Here is a 13,663-nt window from a genome sequence, read left to right on the forward strand (position 1 = left end):
CTGGCTTGGAGGCTTTTTGAATCTACCATATTTGGCATTTGGGAAATCATAACTTTTCTAAAAGGCTGAAGACAAGAGGACTCGCCTTGGGTAATGAAATTCAGATTTTGCTGTTTTGTTCCAAAGTATTTTACACTGAAAAAGCAGTCTCGATTTAGCCTTGTGGTTAATGACACTCTACAGAAATAATGCATAGCTTGAGTTCCTACATTTCATTTAAAGTTAGTCATCGTTAAATGGTTGATACTTTTTAGGTTATTAATTAATCTGTAGTCAAACTGAACAATTTCACCACCGACAGTTTTCGTTTTATGGCCAGGAAGAGCTGAAATTTTGACGAAGGAGCTAGAGAGAAAGAGTGGGTCATTTTGTGGATTCCTAAGTGTTTTTGGTGAAGCTTGGGTAGTTGTGCCCTACCCATATTGTGAAGACACAATATTGTGCATGCAAGAGGCGCAACTTTATTAACTCTATACATTGTGATATGAACAATCTCTGACTTCAAAGACAAAACACTTCAGAAAATGGGCCATTCTTGCTACTGGGGCTGGGAATGTCCATATCATTTATTGGCCATTTAATTCCCTCTGACTTACATGTGACTACAACTAAGTCTGTCCTCCAAAGTGGAGGTCCAAGGTGTCCAGACCAGTGGGGTGGGAATGGTTGAACTAGAAAATATGTTCCCCTGAAAGCAGGAAACTAGTGTTTGTCTTTGAACAAGCTGCATGTTTAGGTAAACTGCTCTAGGGCAGATGAAACAAGATGGCGCTGACCAGTCAAGACCAGACACCAAATGGGAGAGAATCCAAGTTCAGTAGCTGCAGGGCTTTTGTGCTTAATGAAGTGCATACATACTTTTATTGATATTCTTAGCATCAGAAATTGATGCCCAGTGCCCTGTTTGGCTGTGTTAAGGAAACTTAGGTCCGGGAGGCAGAAGAGGAACACATATTTTTCTGTGCAGAGGGAACAATATTGGAGGCAAATTCAGCTCAAGAGAGAAGCCTCATGACGATGTGAAGGTGGAAGGCTAAGCTGGACTGTTAATTCATTGACATATTTTAACTCTTTTTATGGTGATGGATCGCCTGATCCACCAGACCAAGAGTATTTTAAATGGTAATCCTGTCTCTTTGTCTTTTGTTTTAATTAGTTAAGGTAAGTTGTAATAACCAATAGATCCCAAAATAATGATGCAAAGAACAGAGCAGGAAAGTTGATTTCGGCTGTGATGTACTGGTGGCTATGTTCCTTCACACAGTTATTCTGGGACTCTGGCTTCTCCCCTTCTGTGGCTTTCTTTATCCCTTAGGGGTTTATAATTTTTTTGCATCTATGTGAAAGGGGGAAAAATAGGGTGGAGAGACATTAATATCTTTTGAATGAAAAAAAGGCAAAACCTAAAAGTTGAGTATTATGTTTTATTTGGTAGACTTTCTGAGGATTTAAACCTGGGACACTGCTTCTCAGATGGCTCAGAGGGACAGCTCCAAAAAGGTATGGGAGGAACCAGAATACATAAGGGTTTTTGCAAGAAAAACCAGGTTGTCTGGAGTTCCCGTTGTGGCTCAGTGGGAACGAATCAGAGTAGCATCCGTGAGGATGCAGGTTCTATCCTTGGCCTTGCTCAGTGGGTTAAGAATCTGGTGTTGCCATGAGCTGTGGAGTAGGTTGCAGATGCGAAGCTTGGATCTGACTTCGCTGTGGCTGTGGTGTAGGCCATCGGCTACAGCTCTGATTCAACCCCTCTCCTGGGAACCTCCATATGCCTCAGGTTCAGCCCTAAAAAAACAAAAACTAAACTAAACTAAATAAAAAACCCAGAAACAGAAAAAAATCCCACCCGATTGACAAAACATCAAAATATTACTGTTAATTAAAGAAAAGTAGACATCACAAGTTAATGAATTCAGTGCTTTTCTACGTATGGCAAAATGCAAAGCCCAAGTTCAATGAAGTCATTCCTTTGATAAACACCCGTATCGTACAACGAGATACGTATGTAGAGCCCGTATCATATCCTGCTTTTCCAAAACGTGAATCCCTTCAGGTGCATAGTCCTAGGATTGCTGGCTGATGGCCTCTGCATTCTTTGCTTATTGATATGGCAGGCGACATTCTTTATCCACAGTGCCTCCTTGGGGAGGCATTTAAAGACCAGTTTTGTCCCACAATGCTAAGAAAGCTTGTTCCTAGATGAGGCAAAGATTCTGTTGATAGGCCACTCAGTGTGTTAATTTTTAGATCAGGCCCTGCAGGTAATTTAAAATTCATTGCATTGCCTATTTTACCAGTCTACTATGATGTAGGAAATAGCTTCCCTTGTTGCTTCTTCCCATATCAAGAGGTGCACTGCTACAATTACTATCGGTAGAGTTATTTATATGATCAACTGTCTCAAGACTTTTAGCCATCATTAATTTTGTTGGAGACCTGGTTACACATTGGGTAATACAAGAAACAGTCACAAAATAGAATATAAGTGATACAGCTAGTAACATTAATATAGCTATCATGCAGAAGAGACATAAAACATAAATAATTTTAAAACAATAAGAGAGAATACATTAAAACACTGATTAGTATAACTTAGTTGTAATCTGATCACAGTAAGACCTCAAGTCCACAGGGAAGTCAGCTGGAGAAGCCAAATTCTATAAGGTTCGAGTGGAGAGAAGAAGATAAATGTTTCATTCTTGTTCACAAAGTTATACTTACTTTATCAATTTGTAGGTCATAAGTCAAGAGGAAATGATTTTTCTGGAAAACAAAGATTAAAGTCTATAAAATTATAAGTCATTTTTATCAGCTCATTCAGTCCCATGAAATTAGTTTCTGCTGGCCTGGATGGAGACATCAGTTTTCCATTAGAGTTTTGTCATTTCTCACCCAGTTCAGTGGTATTACCAAAGTTACTAGAAATATGTAATTGTAAAAAATTCCTTTTTTATGAATCTTCTTGAAAATCTTTGGGGTTTTTTTGTTTGTTTGTTTGGTTGGTTGGTTTTTTTTTTTTGACTTTTAGAGCTGTACCTGCGATATATGGAGTTTCTGGGATAGGGGTCCAGTTGGAGCTATAGCTGCCGCCCTACTGCACAGCCAAAGCAATACCAGATCTGAGTCATGTCTGCAACCTACACCACAGCTCACGGCAACACCAGATCCTTAACCCACTGAGTGAGGCCAGGGATCCGAACCTGCATCTTCATGGGTGCTAGTCGGGTTTGCTAACTGCTGAGCCACGACAGGAACTCCTTGAATATCTTTATTTGATGAAAGAATTAGAATAAAACAATGATGGTCTATAAATGACAGAAGACAAAATGCCATGGTTAAAGATCTGATGACAATGTAATTGACAAGAAACTTGGATATTTCTGTGATATACAAGCTTTTAAGAGAATAACTAGACCCATGACTGATAACATTATACCAGGACTTATCACATTTTATGAATTCCATTTAAATTTTGGAATATCTATATTTATGACTCTTACCCACACTATATAACCCAAAGTTTACCACTAATCACTGGACAATGATTCTCAAGTAATTTAACATAGCTAATAAGCCTAATCAGTTTAAAATTCCTCTTGGAGCTGTCTCAGGGTTCCTTTGAAGTATCCCAGAGTGAGTTGGGGATCAAAAGAAATTTAGTAATTTTGATGTTTGGGAGGTTTGTCAAAATATTAAGGGTTTCAAAATAACTTGGTCAAATAAGATCCTAAGTTACTGTGAAATAATATTTATTCATTTAACCAAAGTGATAATAAAAGATTTTTAAAGCAAGAACAGATTAGCAAAGAAACTCACACAATCTGTTATCAAAATTAGTATTCCAAGAAAACGTTGTTCTCTTTGAGAGAAGAACCAAATCCAGTCTTGCACCAGTCTACTTTTAATAACAAAATCCACTTACCTAATTAAATTTAATCTAATCCCAGCCTTACCATGTACAAAACTCTTTTTCAGGGCTCCTTTTTATGAACCTTCCACAACTTTCTGTATTTATATTAGTTTGTCCCTTATTTTTCCATTCAGAAACAAGCCGCTCTGGGACAAAATTATTTTTTTCCCCTAAAAAAATATGTTTCCATTCATCATAGCTTCTTTTGCTGAAAACATACATCCTACTTTCCTTGTATCCTGAAATATTTCCTTATTATCTTTAATAGCTTTGATTACCTATCACAATTTTACCACTTAAAAACCTTAATCTCTAGCAAAAACCAGCGAACAAAAAGCAATTGTGAGCTGTTTGTCAGTTCAGCATTTCCTAAGTGGGATATCCCGTAACTTCTAGAAACATATGTCTTCTCATAGTGTAACTTCTTTTTTTTAATGTTACAAGAAGTGTGTCTAAAAAACCCAAATATCTTTAGTTTTCCTTTGCTTTGATAAGAAGACAAAGTAGTTACAATTAGGCCTGCTTAGCAACTAATGGTTCAGTACTTTATCTTATTCGAAATGACTTGGATAGTCAATGAATTTCAATCATTGAACTTAACTTAGTTGAACTCAAGTAGCCAAAAGTCTGGAAAACTATTTTAGATAGACATACCCACAGCATAATTATTCCTAAAGAGTTCACTTGAAAACCCTTGTCTCATTTACTTTTATCTTATAATTTGTGAAGATATTACTATAACGAGCTGATTTTTTTTCTGTAACAGAAGTAACATGAACTTATTGACCTTCAGTAAACCTAGGTGCAATAAAAGTAAGGCATGTATATATTGATTAAACCAGCCAGATTAAGCTAACTTTAAAACCAGATATTAATTTAATATTGAGTATTTCTTAGATTATGTGAAACAAATTCATTCTGGGCAGTTTCTTTAATATTTAGAAATATTTAGTTTGTAAGCACTTACTTTTAAGTCAATTAAGAAGAGCTCTGTAAGAAATTTAATTTTGATAATATTTTCTAGAGGAAGAGACATCTCATGTAATGTACACACAGACATATATGTCTGTTTGTTTATAAACAAACTCTAGCTTCAAACTGAATAGCTTCACTTTAAAAACTTTGTTATGAATCAGTATTATAACATAAATGTATTATTAGTCATTTATAACCGTTGGAATAAGTTAAATTTATTTGCTCCCATGACTAAGGCTTTATTATTTGTGCAAAATATTTTTAAGATTTGCATTTGTCCTTGGTATACCCTTAATGAGATTATGAATTAGATCTTGTGTGAAGAAGCCTTTCCAGCAGTTTGAGTTTTAAAAGGCTTTTTCTCCCTTTTTTTCCCCCTCTTGGTTTCAGGTTTTACCCTATTGAGCTAAGTAGGCACTGTCTCAGGTTATTGTGGGCTGTGTTTACATTTCTGACTAGTAGAGCTTAGCAAGACAGACAGTTGTTTTTAATTCTCCAAAGAATTGATTTGCCGCCTATAAGATATTAAAAGATTGATTTGCCCAAATATATTTTCTTTAATTTGCTTTTTTATATCTGTGACATTACCCACTAAACTGAAAATTAAAAGTTCTATATTCTAGAACTTTCAGATTTAATTTATCATGCCTTCAAAAGCTGGCATAAGGCAGTCAAAAAAGGCTGTCTTTATGAGGGCACAGTTTAGAACCAGAGCAAAATCTTTGTTATTATTTTTTATTGGCCCTGAATATTAGTTCTCAGTTTTACTCTATATTGTATGGGCTCAGGTTACCGCATTGGTTTCCTTTAGAATATTGATTTAATATTTCTTGAGAGGCAGATCTATATGCCCTGTCTTATAGTACCAAGCAGGGGATGATTTCTTCACTGAAACATGTCTATCCCCCAGTATAATTAGGCAAAAGGGATGTAACTGTCTTGTATAAAGCCCATTTAGATATATCATTTTTATAAACATTTATCTCAATTATATCAACTTTCATATCTTTGACTTCAGTTTCCATTACGATCCAATCAACAAATTTTAGTCTTACAAGGAGACCTAGAAGTGTTCTTTTCTTTTGTCCCCTGACTATTTTATCTAATTTTGTGAAAAAGGCTCTGGGGTCTCGAGTGAAGGGTTGAACAGGGACCCAGACCATTTGTAAATCTTTTAGCTTGATAAATTGGCCTAACTGTTGCCCCAAGTAATTGTTAGTTAGGTATCCTGGTGTAATTTTTCCCAGCCATATAAATACATATTTATATGCCACTTCCATGTGCCACAATTATGGCCCTAAAAAGACAAAAATAAATAAATAAATACTATATATATATATATATATGGTATATATATTATATAGTATATATATCATATATATATTATATAGTATATATATCATATATATATTATATAGTATATATATTATATAGTATATATATCATATATATATTATATAGTATATATATTATATAGTATATATATCATATATATATTATATAGTATATATATTATATAGTATATATATCATATATATATTATATAGTATATATATTATATAGTATATATATCATATATATTATATAGTATAAATATATTACATGCACACACATAATATTACATATATGTTATATATAATATTATATAAATACATATATACATATACATACACATATACATATATACATATATTATAATATATATAATACATACATACATATATACATATAAATACATATATTATAATATATATATGTATAATAGTATTATATGTATATAATATACATAGAAATATATATGTATATAATATTATATATAACAACAGCTCACAGCAACACCATGTCTGTAGGTCACAGATATGGTTTGAATCTGGCTTTGGAGTGGCTGTGGTATAGGCCAGCAGCTGTAGCTCCAATTCGACCCCTAGCCTGGGAACTTCCATATGCCACAGGTGCGGCCCTAAAAAGTAAAAAAAAGAAAAAAAAAATTAAAGGAATTCTTAAATTTATATATATATATATATAAACATATGTATATGACATATATATTATATGTATATATCTTTCCACCTTCTTATTTGTTTTTCCCCCAACAAAACAACTGTTTATAATAAGAGCTTTCTAAAACTTTACCAATTTAGAAGTTTCTCCAATTTAAAGGATCCATTATCTGGCCGTTGATGACATATATCTTAAGATTGACTCAAAGCAATAAGATGCAAGAGGCTTCCCCACTAGAGAGTGTTAAGAATGTAGCTTTTATAAGAGAGTTTACTCCCTAATCAAGCTTATAAGCTTTTGCATAGCAAAGGAAACTATTAAAATAAAAAAAGACAACTTATGGAATGGGAGAAAACAATTGCAAATGATGCAACTGATAAGAGCTTAATATCCAAAATATATAGACATGTACAACTCAATAGCAAAAAAAACAAACAACCCAATCAAAAAATGGATAGAAGGCCTAAATAGACATTTCTCCAAAGAAGACATATGAATGGACAATAGGCGCATGAAAAGATGCTCAACATCACTAATTATTAAAGAAATGCAAATCAAAACTACAATGAGGTACCACCTCACATCAGTCAGAATGGCCAATATTAATAAGTCTATAAGTGACAAATATTGGAGAGGGTATGGCAAAAAGGGAAGCCTCCTATGCTGCTAGTGGGAATGTAAATTGGTACAACCACTGTGAAAAACAGTATGGAGGTTCCTCAGAAAACTAAACGTAGAATTACCATATGATCCAGCAATCCCAGTCCTGGACATATATCTAGACAAAACTACAATTGAAAAGACACATACATACACCTCTATGTTAATTGCAGCATTATTCATAATAGCCAAGACATGGAAATGTCCATTGACAGATAAATGGATTAAGATGATGTGGTATGTATACACAATGGAATATTACTCAGCCATAAAAAAGAACAAATGCCATTTGCAGCAACATGGATGCAACTAGAGATTTTCATACTAAGTGAAGTAAGTCACAAAGAGAAAGACGAATACCATACAATATCACTTATATGTGGAATCTAAAAAAGTGGCACAGATGAACCTATCTACAGAACAAAACTAGTCTCATAGATGTGGAGAACAGACTTGTGGTTGCCAAGGGGAAGTGGGAGGGAGAGGTATGGACTGGGAGTTTGGGGTTGGTAGATGCAAACTATTACATTTAGAATGGATAAGCAATGAGGTCCTGCTATATAACAAAGGGAACTCAGTCTCTTGGGATAAAACATAATGGGAGATAATATGAGAAAAATAATATATATATTTATGGATCACTTTGCTGTACAGCAGCAATTGACACAGCATTGTAAATCCACTATATTTTAACAGGAGAAAAGAAAGAAAGTTTACTCCCAAAAATAATCTAAGAAAGTAAAGGCCTTCATCGTAGAAGGTAACACAACAAAGGTCAAGATGGTAAAATGCCCCTGATAATTGGCACAATCAGATAAAAGAGTGCTCAGAATCCTAGCTTATTTGACTGGCTAACAAATGTACACCCTATGTGGACCTTTGAGATGGCAGAGACCAAGTTCTAAACACACACACACATACACACTCTCACATCACAGAAGAAGATCAGGTAGAACAATTACATCTCAAAGACATAGAAGAAAAACGAAAGTTCCCCCAGAAGAGCTTTTTTTTAAGGTCAGAATTCTGAAAAAATGTTTTGCGTTGGCTTTCTCTACCTTCACTGCATATGCGATAAGAGAGCCCCATCTTAGTCATTTTCAGGGTGAGATTTCCTTTAATTCCCAATTAAATATGTACTTGCAGGTATAAGCCCTGTACATGACACCTCTCGTTTTTCTGTTTTGAGAGAAGCATTTCCCATTTTAATGTTGAATTTGCCAGGGACAAAATTTACTTTGAAATTGGTGGGTCAGTGTGCTGCTTGTGAGCTTAACTCCTCTAGGTTCGTACCCCAGAGTCTTTTCAGCTCATTTTACTTGTCTTGGTTTCTCCCTCTGTTAGTATTAGAACGCCGTGGGGGTGCTCAGATCACAGGGTGGGCAGTTCTTATTTGATTCCCTGCAGCAAGTTGTTAATTAAAATTAGTGGGTTTCCTTGGAGTTCCCATCGTGGCTCAGCAGCAATGAACCCGACTAGTATCCATGAGGTCGCAGGTTCAATCCCTGGCCTCACTCAGTGGATTAAGAATCCAGCGTTGCCGTGAACTGTGGTGTAGGTTGCAGACGCAGCTCAGATCCCACGTTGCTGTGGCTGTGGTGTAGGCTGGCAGTCACAGCTCTGATTTGACCCCTAGCCTGGGACCTTACATATGTTGCAGCTGAGGCCCTAAACAAATAAAAATAAAAATAAAAATAAGTTTCTCTAAGGGCGGCTGCACAGTAGGAGGACTTGCCTTCCCCACTCCTGCAAGTTTGTCAGTTGCCTGAGAAAACCGCTGGCTGGAAGGAGATGTCCCTTTTTTTGGAGCATGTAATCATATTTTCACTTTTATCCTGACAAATTCTTAAGGTAGCCAATTTGAGGAAAAATATCAAGCCAGCCTCCTCCCTAACCGCTCAGTATCTTTCAACTGAGTATAGCCAGCGTCTTTCAACTGGGTTCCCCCAGTATCTTTCAACTGGGGAGCCGGGTACCTAAAATAGTGAGCTGAAAGTGGAGCACATACCTTTGCTCACATCTTTTCTGGAACTCAGGCACACGACCCTTGTTCCCTGCAAGAAGCCTCAGATACTCGGCCTAGCTGTCTGGCAGAGAGGAAGAGGAAAGCCTGGATTATACACCCTATTCTTCCAAATGTTGTAGTCATAATGTTGCTGGAAGGGGGACCCCTTCAAGGGTTCTTGTCTAACAAGACAGTGGATTCTTGTCTAACACTTGGAAATGAATTGTCTGAGGAGACACGGTAAGAGACTTTATTGAGAAGGGGCGTCCGTGGGGTGGCGGGCGGTGGAGAGCAGCAGGGTAAAGGAGAACCGGGGAGGACAGCTCTGTCATGTGGCTCCCAGTCTCAGGTATTAGGGGACTGGGGTAGGTTTCTGGGTTGTCTCTGGCCAATCATCTTACTCAGGCCATACTTGATCTGGCCCAGGGTCCTTCTTGGAAGTGTGCCCACCCTCTCGGCCAAGATGGAGTCCAAAACCAAGGATTCTGGGAATTTGGTTGTCTCCCCTCGTCTATTGGCCCCTCTCAAATCCTCCCGCTTAGTCTTCAGGGCTTCACCATGTCCATTATCAGGGCCTCCTGTCATGAGACAACTCATGCAAGCAGCTTAATGATAATTCATGCCTGGCCAAGGTGGGCAGTTTCAGTTAGTGGTCCCCTAACAAAAATAGCTAATATGGATTAGTGCTTCCTATGTGCTAAGGGTTTTGTATACATTTTTTCACTTCATCTTCACAACACCCCTATGAAATAGGAAGCAGCTTCCCATTTTACAGATAATGGAACTATGGTTTGGAACAGTTAAAGAACTTGTATAAAGCAGCAGAGCTGGGAGTTCCCATTGTGGTGCAGTGGAAATGAATCTGACTAGGAACCATGATTTGTGGGTTCCATCCCTAGCCTCACTCAGTGGGTTAAGGATCCGGCATTGCCGTGAGCTGTGGTGTAGGTTTCAGACATGGCTTGGATCTGGCATTGCTGTGGCTCTGGTGTAGACTGGCAGCAACAGCTCCAATTACACCCCTAGCCTGGGAACCTCCATATGCTGTGGGTATAGCCCTAAAAAAGACAAAACAAAACAAAACAAAAAAGCAGCAGAGCTGATGGAAAAGCCAAGATTCACACTTAAACTGATGCTCAACTGGTGGGTCAGGATTCTTCTCCAAGTTAAAGAACTAGATGACAGGGAAGCAGACACAAAAGATCACAAATACCCTCCCCACTTTTGCAAAGTTTGTTCCCTCTTCCTCCTTCACCAAGCCTCCCTCTGGAGACACTAGGAGAGGTGAGTGGGAGAATTGGAGGAGAGAGGCGATTAAATCACCTCGAATCTGTGAGATCTCTATTTTCAAAAGCTTTCTGTTTCTAACAATGCTTGGCTCTGTGAGAGACACTAGCCCCTTTTCGGAGCCAGTAGAGAAACAGAATGCAGCTTCTAACAGACTGGCTGGCGTGCAAAGGTAGCAATTGTGTTTAAATTTCAATATCAGTATCGCTAGCTGGAACCACCTAAAGCAGAAGGGAGGAAGGGCTATGGAGGCATATTTTCACTCCTTCAGCTGCCCTAATGGGCTAGAAATGGAAAATTTTATGTGACAAGAATTTATTTTGTAACTTGAAATTTTACTCTCCTTTGGAAATTAAGGCAGCCTAATAGAGAATAATATTGGGGCTAATATAGCAGTAATTTTGTGGAGTGAAAAGGAGAAGTTTTCATGGTGTCATATGCTCACCCATAATGAACATAAATGTATCACTTGGAATACTCCAGATTTAAGTTTCATTATAGAGCTAGTGTGCTATGAACACCTTAACTTTAGATTTTAGAGTTATTGAAATTAAATAGCAACTCATAGAGTCCATGTAAATTTGTTTCTTTTTTATAGCAATGCTTTGTCTTGAGAACAACAAACAAATCATAGTCTGAAAATCAGCTTCAAGTTTGTACACACCTGGATGCAAAAAGGTAGAAAACACCCACTTTTAATTAAGCCAGTATGTAGAAATTTAAAATTTTGAAATCCGTTTAAATGAAGTCGATGTTTTGGATTATTCTTTTTAAAATATAATGATGCGTATGTATTCATAAACTGTGAAATTCAATTGCTGAAGATGTAGAAATGGGACCCAAAGTGTTCTTTAAGGCGATTTTCTAAAATTCCCCATGGAGGTCTGTTTATCCTGAGCTGGCAAGGCTGCTGCATTTCAATTCAGGGCTTCTTTTGCATACAGAAGTACAGACTTGCTGAGCTGAGCCAAATCTGTCTATCCAATTACTGGGTAAGAGAGCTGACTGTAGCTTTAGGCAAAACCTGTAATCTGTAAAACTCTATCGTATCAGTGACAGCCTAATGAAAGGGAAGGACCAATAGAGTGTATATGTTACTGAAGTTGATACACAGATGCATAGTTCTTGCTGCAAATAACCAGATTCAAATCTAACACCAAAGTGCAGCGAGGTCTACAAGCCTCAAAAAAATATCATTTGATGTGTCTGAAATAATTTTAGGTAGAATGGTTTGCAATGCAAACAGTCTTGGCAGTGTATTACAGGTCACTTAGCTGAGCACTAGTTTGAATGCTTTTATTACAATCTGGTTTAACGGCTCTTGTTCTCAGTAACTGACTACTTTTGTAACTTTGTAACAATTCGTAAAATCCTATTTTGCTAAAATGCATGTTATTGGTAAAGAGAATGAATTCCAGGGTAATATTTGATTATATTATAATCCACACATTACTTTAATGATTTCCAATTAAAATAACAAGTTAATCTCTATCAAAATATAATGTAGAGTAAAAGAAGCCAGATACCCAAAAATGTATACATATATATTGCGTGATACTATTTGTATAAAATACAAAAGTGGACAAAATGTTATCTATACCATTTGAGGTGCAGAGAGAGAGTACCTTTTGGGAGAGAGAAGGCATCCTGGTTGGGAAGGAGGACTGGGTGGTCTTTGTGATGCTGATAATGTTCTTTCTTGGCTGGGTTCTGGTTCACTGTTCATTTTGTGATAATTCATTGAACTCTGAACTTATGATTTGAATGCTTTCGGGGATATGTGTAATAGGTCTATTCAAAAAAGTTAAAAATATCAACCTCTACAATATTACTTTAGTGTCTTAAGATAGAAGAGATTAATAGTATGAGCATGGGCCAGGCATTTTTGAGCCAAATATTAGCTTTGTAGTCACAATATACAGAGTCAGTCAAAAAAAGATTTTTTTTTTTTCTTAAGAAATTGAGATTACTTCCTATTTTGGTTTTGAGAAACAAGTTGCATTTTCTATGGAAAGAAACTAGTTTAACATATATTGAATTGCAGTGGGAAAGTGAATTCTTTTTTTTCACACATGGAAGTACGGGCGAGAATAAAATCAGGGCAGGGTATACTTAAGAAGATATTTTAATTCATATTATCAGTATATCTTATAGGAAACCTAAAACCTCTGTAGCAAGGTTTTGCTGGGCCCAGCACTTTAGTGGTAATGAAATTTCATGGCCATTATCACAACCATCTGGTAATCAATACCTGGGATATCTACTCCAGTCGAAACAAAAAACCCTGGTAAAGTGTTTCCATTTATAGGTTTTTTTTTTTTTTTTAAGTGGGAGCAGATAATAGATAACTTAGTAAATGTGTGCCTTTATGGTTCCGCTGCCATACAATTTTTAATGGCTTAACTTAATTTTTTCTTTTTTTCTTTTTTCTTTTTTTCTTTTTTCTTTTTTTCTTTTTTTAGGGCCGCATCTGCAGCATACAGAAGTTGCCAGGCTAGGGGTCGAATTGGAGCTACAGGTGCCAACCTACTCCACAGCCATGGCAATGCCAGATCCGAGCAACATCTGCGACCTATATATATACCACAGCTCACAGCAATGCTGGATCCTTAATCCACTGAGCGAGGCCAGGAATTGAACCCTCATTCTCACGGATCTAGTCAGGTTTGTTAACCGATGAGTCATGAAGGGAACTCCTATTTTAATTTCTTTTAAAAAAAATAAAACCACAGGAAATTCCATATGAATTTACCCTCATTCCATAGCAGCAAGGCAGATGACTTAGTTCTTAATTCTTATATTCATTCCACCAGTGTTTTTTAAGG

This window comes from Sus scrofa, chromosome 13 (assembly GCF_054392235.1).
Source record: "Sus scrofa isolate SSC_HxYL_T2T_F1_AM1 chromosome 13, Sscrofa_HxYL_maternal_Yorkshire_Landrace_v2.0, whole genome shotgun sequence".
NCBI lineage: Eukaryota > Metazoa > Chordata > Mammalia > Artiodactyla > Suidae > Sus > Sus scrofa.